Source organism: Ascaphus truei, unplaced genomic scaffold, assembly GCF_040206685.1.
Source record: "Ascaphus truei isolate aAscTru1 unplaced genomic scaffold, aAscTru1.hap1 HAP1_SCAFFOLD_1695, whole genome shotgun sequence".
Lineage (NCBI taxonomy): Eukaryota > Metazoa > Chordata > Amphibia > Anura > Ascaphidae > Ascaphus > Ascaphus truei.
This window is the reverse complement of record NW_027454590.1, coordinates 58,500-70,364: the sequence shown is the minus strand read 5'-3', so window position 1 is coordinate 70,364 and position 11,865 is coordinate 58,500. Positions and strand designations below refer to the sequence as shown.

Below are 11,865 nucleotides of genomic sequence, written 5' to 3'. Positions count from 1 at the left end.
ATACCTCAGCTTAATTGAACTCTCTCCTCTGACATCTACCCTTATCTCTAACCTCTCCTCACTTTCTGCTTAAACTAGCTATCTTGTTAACTCTTACAATGCTATCATCTCCTCCTCCCTCCTCCTCCATCATCTATATGCCCCTTCTAGGCTCTGACACACTCATCCCTCTAAGGCCGTGATTATCATGGGCACACGCTTGGTTGTCCACAGTGCGTGCGAGCGATGCAGGGCCTCCCCGTCGCCTCGGACCTCAGTGCAGGGATTGCTGGAGCGACAGGCATGCGCTAACTTTGCCATCTGTTGCGTGCTTACTATAGACGCAGCCTAACCCATGCATTGGTTTAATTCACAAGCACGCTCTCATCACACTTCATCACATCACACTGCTGCTCTTAACACCTATGGAGGAAATCTCACAGTCTGATTTTCTACACTAAACCTTTGTCCTGTTCTGTAAAACTCTGCTCCTTTTTTTAAGGTCAAACACTACTTTTTCCTCACTCATCAACACTCCAATTTCATTCACACTGTCTTCTATGTATTTGAGTCCCACCACTGACTTTCTCCTCCCACTTAACATCCATCCTTTATTTCTCCTCAAGCCTTTGCTCACTTGAGGCAAGGTGGATGCCATCCACAAGTAGATTCGTTCTCTCCCTTCCCCCTCTCTCTTTTTCTATCTAGATCTCATTGCACTCTTGACTCCTTTTCTCCTGTCACAAAGCTGGAACCTGATCTTCTCTTCTCCCTCTACCACATGCCCTCTCAATCCTATATTCTCACTCTCACCCACATCTTCAATTCCTCCATATCCTTTGGCTCTTTCAACTCTTCCTTTTAAGCATGCAGTGGTCACCCCTATTCTCAAAAATAACCTTGACCTTGTGTGAATTTCTAACTATCGCCCTGTATCCGTCCTACCATTTGCCTCCTAATTGCTAGAACGTCTTGTGATCTCCCGTTTGATCAACATTCTTAAATCACATGCTCCTCTGGGCCCTTCACAATCTGCCTTTCCCAATGTAACCAATTATGTACATAAAGAAAATTCCCAAGGTCCATTTTACTTACTAATCCTGCTTGATCTCTCTTCTGCTTTTGATACTGTCAATCACTCTTCTCATTCATATTCTAAACTCTTTCTTCGTATCCGCAGCAAACTTATATCCTGGTTTTCATCATACTTCTCCATCACACATTCTCCATCTCTGTTGCTAACGTGTCTTTGTCTCCTGTTGTTTTGTCTGTTGGTATACCTCAGGACTCTGTTCTGGGACCTCTCTCACTACATACTATCACTAGTTGACCTTATCAACTATTTTGGCCCTTGATATCATCTCTATGCAGATGATACACACACCTATCCACCCTACCGTCACTCCTGCAATTTAGTTCCTAGTTTCGGGTCGCCTCCTGGCTATATCCTCCATGGATGACACTCTTCTGCCTTAAACCTAATGTCTAAAACTGAGCTCCTCATATTTCCCCCTAAATCTGGCCTAATATCACCTTTCTCCATCGCAGTAAACAGTACTACCATCATCCTGTCATGAAAGCACATTGCCTAGGAGTAACATTTGACTCTTCCCTTTCCATCTTCATTCACGACACTGGCTAAAGTTTGTCGATTCTTTCTCTGTAATATTTCCAAGATTTGCCCTTTTCTCTGTCAATCTACTGCTAAAACGCCAATGCATGCCCTTATCGTATGGGTTAACATACTGCTAACAGGGCTCCCTGCTTCACAACTTTCTCATTTGCAATCTATCCAAAACTCTGCTGCTTGAATAATTTCCCTTTCTCCCACAACAGTATCTGCTCATCTCCTCCTCCTCCTTAAATCCCTCTCCTTGCTTCCCATCAAGTTTCAGATCACCTACAAAGTTCTCCTCCTTACCTTTTTGTTAAGGTTCTCTATTAGTGGTGTACCGAGTACCCGGCGTTACCCGACACATTTCCAGCTACCCGGACATTACTCGAAACCGGCCACTGAGAAGTGGACTTGGCCGGGTAATACCCGGCGTCGGGTAATGTCAGGGCAGCTGGAAATAATCTTTTATACTTACCTTTCCTAAGACATCTAGGATCAGCAGCAGCAGTCCTCTGATGTTGGCAGCATCAGAGGTGTCTTCACCTGGCGGGGGGAGCTGCAGGAATCACTTCCACAGCACCGAAGCAGGTAAGCTGTGTCTGTGAGCCTGCAGCTCCCCCGCCGGCTGAAGACACCACAGATGCTGCCACCGTCACAGGACTGCTGCTGATCCTAGATGTCACCGCCACCCGGAAGGTAAGTGCCAAACCGTGTACCCGACCGGGTAGAACCTTTCATTTTGGCCGGGTACCCGTTACCCATTTTTTTATAGTTGAGGACCCAGTCCAACACTATTCTCTATTCATCTGCTCCTTCCTACATATCATCTTTGGTCTCGTTATGCCCTTCCTCGTCTCCTAAGCTCTACTAATAGCTGTCTCCATTATACTTCTTACACCTCTACTGCGCACTCGCTCTCTTGCCTGAAACCCTTTCCCATCAATTTACCTGTGAAACTCACACACACTCAGTATATGCCAACATACCCTCTTCCACCCACATTTAAGATCAACCTTAAAATTCACAACTTAAATGAAGCATTTCAATAGCTTTTACTCGTTGCTACTGTCACTCATTCAGTCACTAACTATTGTTCCCAAGAAGTGCTTTATACTACAAGTACCCACCATTAAGGACAAGCATTGTCATCTACTGCACTTGTTCCCCCACCTGTTGTCTCTCTGTAAGTCTCCTTACATTTCTCTTAGATTGTAAACTACCCAGGACAGGGATTTACTTTCCTATTGTCTGTTTTTGTTTGTTGAACTTATTGTATAATAATTTCCTGTACTTTTTGGTCTCTCTTGTAAAGCGCTGAGTACACAATGGGTGGTATATAAATAGAGATATATGCAGAGTCTAGAGACAAGGCACACGTGTATAGGTAGCTACAGTTTATCCGGGACCGTATGCATCCTTGAAGTGCCTGTCCCAGTTATTTTCTATTGATTGCAATGTAGGAGTGTCTGTCCTGTCTTATTTTTTTTATTATTATTATTATTATTATTATTATATATACAAAGATATATACAAAGATTGTTTCCTGTCGTTAGCATGACATTGTGTGACACAGTGTGATGTCATTGATTCAGTAGATTGTGTGCAGACCGGGACTGCAGTACAGTTTCACTGACATGAATAACTTGTGTGGTAGAAGCTCTAGAAGGAGCACAGCTGTGGGAGGGAGGTGGATTTGCTTTGTATCACATGGTTTGGAGCAAGGTTCATTGTATGTATCGTCAATAATAATTATAATAATAATAATGCAATGCTTAACTTTTTTATTTCAAGAGGAAAGACTGCAGAACAGAAGTGAATATTGAATCCATGTGTTCATTTTCTTGCAAAATAGAAAATTGAAGGACAGTTGAAGAGGAGGAAAATGACTACACAGAGACAGATAAGCAATGTGTATATTTCTCATTTAGTATTTGTCGTTTTATTGACTCCAAAAAATCCGGCTGCTAAGGGTTTCGCATTGGACATATTCACCTCTACTCCACCCCTTCCTGTGATCTGTACCATGCAGATTTTTGTTGATTCAATACATCATGAATAGAGTGTGGCTACAGTATGAAGTACTGACCCAAGGACCACATCTACTACCATTCATAACAAGAACATGTGCAGTAGCGCACTGCTGCAGTTCTATGTTATTGCTATGAAAGGTTGAGGTGGTGCAATCATATGAATCTTGAGTGGGAGGGATCCTGTTTGCATCATTTAATTTGATCTAGGCCAGTAGAGTATATAACTCTCAGTACAGGTTACATATGGCATCAGTATTAGTGATTTAAAGAACAGAAAAACAGGAGTGGAGAACAAAACCAAGTAATGTTGAAGTTACTACTTTTTACTATTTACTTGGTCAGTCTGTACTGTCTACTCCCCACACAGCTGCTAAGGGTTTCCATTTGAGATACATTCACCTTCTACTCTGCACTACTGTGCTACCCTCTATTCAGAGATGAGTTCAAGTCATGTTTACCACTCTAAATCGCTCTGCAGTCATTGATTCAGCACATCATGGGTAGAGCATGGCTATAGATACAGCAAGCTTTATTTTACCCTAATATTGCATTAAAAAATAGAATATCACTCAGTTTCCTACAGATTTACTGATGCTGATAATGCAGAATCTCACCCTCCCATCATAATACACCAGAGGAAGAAATAATCCTTGCTATATATGTACATTGTGTGACATATTGCCTCCATGACCATTGATGGCAAATACATATTCTGTATAGAGCAGCTGTGTTATGATGTAGTTGTTATTGATCATCATTGAGATATAATCACAAGAATCTTATGCAAAGGGAAACTGTCATTAGCATAGTGGGATTTCAGCCCCCAAACTTCTGTAATATTAATGCAATGTCTTACTTTTATTGCAGTGAACACCGAAGAGACGGATCTACTACAACACTGCACAGGACAAGAGTATACACTACAAGCAGCAAAATGATCATGCAGTTGACAATATGTTGTTCTGGTAATGTGCACAATTATTATGTATGGGCTCCACACCACAGTGCTGGACATATTTTGTTAACTTCAACACTACCCCTACCATGGAGATGTCTTCCTGTGATTGGTGTTACTGATTCAGTACATCATATGCATAGTGTGGCTATTATATGATGGATTGATTTAATGAACCCACCAAACACTGATGACATCTGTATCATCTTCTGTAAAGTGCATCTACAGCAGGATATTATCAGCATTTGGGGTGATATAATCAGAGGCATCTATGTGCTTTTGTGCTGGGTAAAGTCCTCCAGCTGAACCGCCCCCCGCCCCCCACCCCCCTACACCTCCTGCCACACAGGCAAACTTACTTACACACACAGCACACTTACTTATGCACACTGACACTTGGCATACCTACACACACACACCCCACAGCCACTGGCATGCATGCAGAGTCCTGGGCATGCAGGATGGGCATGCAGAGTACAGAATATCTCCACCTTGCTCTGGCCCGTACTCTTGGCCTACCCCCAGCATCTGTCACCCACAACCTCTGTTCCCTCCCTGTAAATTGCTGCACTAACACACCTTGGTCAGCGCTGCAACCGATCACAGCACCGGATCATGTCACTGTGATAGGAAGCAGTGCTAATTGACCGGTCAATCAATGCCACGTGGCAACATACGCACCAAAAGAGATTTCCATGCCCCCTGACAGGCTACTCCCTGGGCAGTGACCCTGCTCATCTTCCACCTCTGATCACAATATTCTCTCTTGGAGAGTGTAGCAAATTGGAGTTGGGGGAATTTCACCTCTGCAGTGCATGTAGAGTCCTGTATGCAGAGTACAGAAAGTCTCCACCTTAGTCTGGCCCGTACTCTTGGCCTACCCACAGCATCTGTCACCCACAAATAATACATACACTAATACTCCCCACAATACACACTTTAATACCTCCTCAATAATAATCTCCCCAATAATATTATAGTCTTAAACACAATATACACAATACCCCCTAACACAAGATACCCAATCTAACACTCTCCTCTGCACCTCAACATAATATACACACTATAATACCCTACACACAATATAATACTCCCACACACACACAATATACACACTATCCTCCTACCGCCATAAAACACAACCAATAATACACACACACTTTGTGGATGTTGGGACCAGCTCCTTGCATGCACCAGTGAAAGAGAGAGGCCTGCCATCCGTGCCTCCCTCCGTTTCCCATCTTCTCCCTGTCTCTCTCCCTCCCTTTCTTTGCATCTCCCTGCATCTTTGCGTATACCCAGTCAGTGACGGCTCCGGTCACGTGATGCCTTAATATGGGCTTATCCATATATCTGTTGCAGAGATGGAGAGAGACCTGGAGATTTTACATTTCCTTATAATTCATATTGGTACTTAGTACGGGCACTTATTGTTTTATCAGTACTGGGTACCTGACCGTACTGGCCTACGAGTGAGAAGGCAATATTGGCATCACACAGTTACTGTTGAATATGTCATTCAATCCATTTTGAAAATAGTAATGCAATGTGGTTTTGTTTTGTTTGCTTTTTGCAGTAATGAAGAATGAAAAAGTTATATTAAAATTAAATTGGAGGGGAACTGGATTCAGCATTTCTTCATGAACTCTGCACTTGTGAGCATTGACCTTCTTGAGTGCCCTGACAGGTACACGCAACTTTAAGACTATAATCTTCATCAACTGCTGTGCAAGCTTTCGTGCTATACCTCCCCCTCCGGTTTTGATTTATACATTTGCTCTCTCAATTCATGTCCTCTAATATCTGGAGGCTCTCTCCTAGCATTTCTCTCTACCACAGCACGTCATCCCAATGTAACCTCTCTCTTGTTCTTTCTGTTTACTGTTTCCTCACTCCTCTGTAAAACTTTTCTAATTTCTCTAACTTCCACACTCCTGCTTTTATCCACATGTTCTATACACTTTCCTTCCCCTACCTTTGCATGTGTCTACACAAAGCACCATTTGTACAGACCTCTATTGCAGCTATTTCTGCACTGCTCAATGAAATGCACTCCTGCACATCCTATTCTCTTCCACCTTCCCTCATTCTCTACGCCCCCCTCTCAAAGCCCCCTCTCTCTATGTCTCCTCTCTCTACGCCTATCTGTCTCATTCTCTTGACGCCCTTCTCTCTCTACATATCCCTATCTCTGTCTCTCTCTACACCTATCTCTGTGTCTCCTTCTATGCTCGCTGATGTTGGGGGATATCTCTTATAATCTTGGACCGGCTCATATACACATCAGGCCTCCCTACTAAGAGTGTTAACCTATCTAATGTAATCCACATTCCTTTCCTTACTTTTCTCTTCCCTTCTCCTGTGCCCTCTGGAATGTCCACTCTTACTAACAAGGCTCTAGTTGTACATAACCTCTTCTGCTCTCATCAGTCACAATCAGTCATTCCCCTCACCGCATCTTACCTGTCCCACTGATTTGCCTCTGCTTAATTAAACTCTCCTCTGACATCTACTCTAACCTCTCTTCTCTCTTCTCTCTCTTTCTTTCTGCTTAAACTAACAATCTTATTAACTCTTACAATGCTATCCTCCTATCTATATGCCCCCTATAGGCTCTGACACACTCATCCCTCTAACCCACACCTTTGGCTAAATTCCCAAACACACTCATCACACTTCCACTCGCTGTTCTTAATACCTACGGAGGAAATCTCACACTTTGTTTGATTTTTCTACAGTAAAAATGTCTCCTGTCCTGTATAAAGCTGCTCTCTAGGGCTAAATACACTACTTTTTTCCACACTCATCAACACTCAAATTTAATTTACGCTGTTTTTTTTCTCTGTATTTGACTCCCTCCACTGACCTTCTCCTCCCACTTGCCATCCTTCCTTCACTTCTCCTCAAGCATTTGACTACTTCAGAGGCAAGGTGGATGCCACCCAAAAGGAGATTCCTTCTGTCCCTTCCCCCTTCTCTCCTTCTTCCCAAATCTCCTTCTGCACTTGACTCCTTTTCTTCTCTTACAGAGCTGGAAGCTAATCATCTTCTATTCTCCCTCTACCACATGCCCTCTAGATCGTATCCCCTCACACCTTACTGCATCTCTTAGTCCCCACTCTCACCCACATCTTCAATTTCTCCCTATTCTCTGGATTTTTGCCCTCTTACTTTAAGCCTGTAGCGGTCACCCTTTTGTCAGAAACAAACTACACCCTATGTGCCTTACTAACTACCGCTCTGTATCCCTCATGCTGTTTGCCTTCTAATTGCTAGTGTCAACATTCTTAAATCACATGCCCTCCTGGATCCTTTACAACCTGCCTTTCGTACAGCACGTTCTACAGACTGTGCTTAAAGCTAATTCCCAAGGTTTTTCCCTACTAATCCTACTTGATCTATCGGCTGCGTTTGATGCTCTCAATCACTCTCCTCCTTCATATTCTAAACTCTCTCTTGGTATCAGTAACAAAGTTCTATCCTGGTTTTCATCATAACTTTCCTGTCACACATTCTCCATCTCTGTTGCTAACATGTCTTCGTCTTCTATTGATCTGTCTGTGGGTATACATCAGGGCTCTGTTCTGAGATCTCTCTTTCTCTCTACATACTATCATTTGGTGACTTCATCAATGCTTTTGGCCTTAGATATAATCTCTATGCGGATGATACACACACAAATCTATCCACCCCTGTTCTCACTCCTGCAATCCAGTCCCTACTCTTGGGTTGTCTCCTGGCTATATGCTCATGGATGGCACTCCACTGCCTTAAACTTAATGTCTAACACTGGGCTCATATTATCCCCTTTCTCCATCACAGTAAACAGTACTACCATCTATCTTGTCATCAAACATGTTGCATAGGAGTAACATTTGGCTCTTCAATTCCATCTCCATTCACATGCACGGCTATGGGTAAAATGTGTTGCCTCTTTCTCTGTAATATTGCCAAGATCTTCCCTTTCCCCTCTCAACCTACTGCTAAAACTCCAATGTATACTGTTATCCTATAGGTTATTTTAACATACTACTAACAGGCCTCCATGCTTCACAACTTTCTCCTATGCAAAACTCTGCTGCTTGAATTATCTCACTTTCTCCCACAACAGTCTCTGCTCATCTCCTTAAATCCCTGTCCTGGCATCCCATCAAGTTTTTGTATCACCTACAAAGTTCTCCTCCTTACCTTTTTGTTAAGGCTCTCCATTAATCTGCTCCTTCTTGCATATCATCTTTGATCTCTCGTTATGCCCTTGCTTGTCTCTTGCACTATAACCATAACTGTCTCCTGTAAACTTCTTTCACCTCTACTGTTCTCTCACTTGCCTGAAACCATTTTCCATCACTGCACCGTACATGTGAAACTTCCTCACACTCAGTATATGCCAACATAACCTCTTCCACCCACATGTAAAACCAATCTTAAAATTCACGACTTAAATCAAGCATTTAAAAAACTTTGACTCGTGGCTACTGTCCCACACCCACAGTCACTGCTAACAACTATTGTTCCCAAGATGTGCTTTCTACTAATTGTACCCACCATTAAGGACAAGCATTGTCATCTACTGCACTTCTTCCCCCAACTGCTGCCTCTCTTTAAGTCTTCTAACATTTCTATTAGATTGTAAAGTTCCCAGGGCAAGGATTTACTTTCCTATAATCTGTTTTTATTTTTCGCACTTATTTTTTAATTATTTTTCCCCTCTCCCCTAATGATATACATATAGGTTTTCCTGTCATTTGCATGACAGAGTTATTATGGTTAACTATTGCATCATGTAGACTGCCTTTTCAGTGTGATGTAATTGATTCAGTACTTTGTGTGCAGACTGTGACTGCAGTACAGTGTCACGAACATTAATGACTTGTGTGGTAGAAGCTCTAGAAGGAACACAGCTATGGGAGGGAGGTGGATTTACTTTGGATCACATGGTTTGGCGCAAGGTTCATTGTATGTATGATCATAACCATGCAATGCTTAACTTTTATTTCAGGAGGGAAGAACAGTGAATATTGAAGCCATGTGTTTCTTTTCTGTCAGAAGAGAAATTTTGAAAGACAGTTGAAGAGGAGGAAAATGACTACACAGAGACAGATAAGCAATGTGTATATTTCTCATTTAGTATTTGTCGTTTTGTTGACTCCACACAATCCAGCTGCTAAGGGTTTCGCATTGGACATATTCCCCTCTACTCTACCCTTCCTGTGATCTGTACCATGCAGGTTTTTGTTGATTCAATACATCATGAGTAGAGTGTGGCTGCTGTATGAAGTATTGACCCAAGGACCACATCTACTACCATTCATAACAAGAACATGTGCAGTAGCGCACTGCTGTAGTTCTATGTGTTTTATTAAAGGTTGAAGTGGTGCAATCATATGAATCTGGAGTGGGATGAATCCTGTTTGCATCATATGGTTTCATCTAGACCAGTAGAGTATATCTCTCAGTACAGGTTACACATGGCATCAGTAGTAGTGATTTAAAGAACAGAAAAAACAAGAGAAACTTCAATGTTGATAACAAAGCCAAGTAATGTTGAAGATACTCCTTTAACTATTTATTTGATCAGTCTGTACTGTCTACTCCCCACACAGCTACTAAGTCTTCCATTTGAGATACATTCACCTCCTACTCTGCACTGCTGTTCTGTCCTCTATTCAGAGATGAGTTCCAGTCATGTTTACCACTCTGAATCACTCTGCAGTCATTGATTCAGCACATCATGGGTAGAGCATGGCTACAGATACAGTAAGCTTTATTTTACCGGCTGATCATCCATAATATTGCATTAAAACATAGAATATTACTCAGTTTCCAAAAGATTCAGTGATGCTAATAATGCAGAATCTTACAACACATCCCATCATAATGCACCAGAGGAAGAAATAATCCTTGCTACACTACCGACACGTTTTATTGAAGCACGGCTAGCACCGCAAGCCGGGGGATGCCCCGGCGTGCTAGCCGCACTCCCTCAGCGTGCCGCGCATCACCGATGCACGGTCACGCGTCATCGGGTGCCTGCGCCCCCTGCACGCGCGTCCAGGGCTCCCCGAGGGAGCACTGGTGTCCCGCGATGTGGGGGACAGCGGCAGGGGGTTCCGGGGGACCCGACGGACCCGGCAGCGGAAGGGAGAAAGCCCCGATCGGAGGGCGCTCCTCCGCTGCTTCGGCGTGCGCCCGGCACCCTCCGGCGCGCGCCAGGTTACTGCTGCGGCCAAGAACGGGCAAATGCTCGAATAAACTCGGCCGCAGCAGTATATCTGTACATTGTGTGACGTTTGGCCTCCATGACCATTGATAGCAAATACATATTTTGTATTGAGCGGCTGTGTTATGATGTAGTTGTTATTGATCATCATTGAGATATAATCACAAGAATCTTATGCAAAGGGAAAATGTCTGCAGCATAGTGGGATTTCAGCTCCCAAACTTCTGTAATATTAATGCAATGTCTTACTTTTATTGCAGTGAACACTGAAGAGACGGATCTACGACAACACTGCACAGGACAAGAGCAAACACTACAAGCAGCAAAATGATCTTGCAGTTGCAAGTATGTTCTGTAATGTGCACAATTATTATTTATGGGCTACACACCACAGTGCTGGACATATTCTGTTAACTTCTACCCCTACCATGGAGATGTCTTCCTGTGATTGATTCAGTACATCATATGCACAGTGTGGCTATGATATGATGGATGGATTTAATGAACCCACCACCCACTGACATCTGCATCATCTTCTGTAAAGTGCAGCAGGATATTATCAGCATTTGGGGTGGTATAATCTGGGGCATCTATGTGCTTTTGTGCCTGGATAAGTTCCTCCAGCTGAACCACCCCCCTATACCTGCCACACAGGCATACTTACAGAGCACACTTACTTATGCACACTGACACTTGGAATACACACACACACACACACACACAGACACTGTCATGCATGCAGTGTCCTGTATGCAGAGTACAGAAAGTCTCCACCTTACTCTGGCCCGTACTCATGGCCTATCCCCAGCATCTGTCATCCACAACCTCTGTTCCCTCCCTGTAAAGTGCTGCACTAACACACCTGGGTCAGCGCTGCAGCTGATCACAGTGCCGGATCATGATGTCAATGGGATAGGCAGCAGAGCTGATTGACAAGTCAATCAATGCAGCTCCGCAATATATGCACCAAAAGAGATTTCTGTACCCCCTGTCAGGCTACTCCCTGGGCAGCGACCCTTCTCACCCCTCTCATTCCACCTCTGATCACAATAATCTCTCTTGGAGT

The 11,865-nt window shown here is 43.4% G+C and overlaps 1 long non-coding RNA gene across 1 annotated transcript; it reads left to right on the top strand.

The window, feature by feature from the left end:
* The first annotated feature begins 3,381 nt into the window (after positions 1-3,381).
* Positions 3,382-11,309, top strand: LOC142476747 (uncharacterized). Its single transcript, XR_012791956.1, has 5 exons — positions 3,382-3,505; positions 4,492-4,589; positions 6,156-6,266; positions 9,579-9,688; positions 11,060-11,309. It is a non-coding gene; the product is annotated as an uncharacterized LOC142476747 (long non-coding RNA).
* Positions 11,310-11,865: the final 556 nt, after the last annotated feature.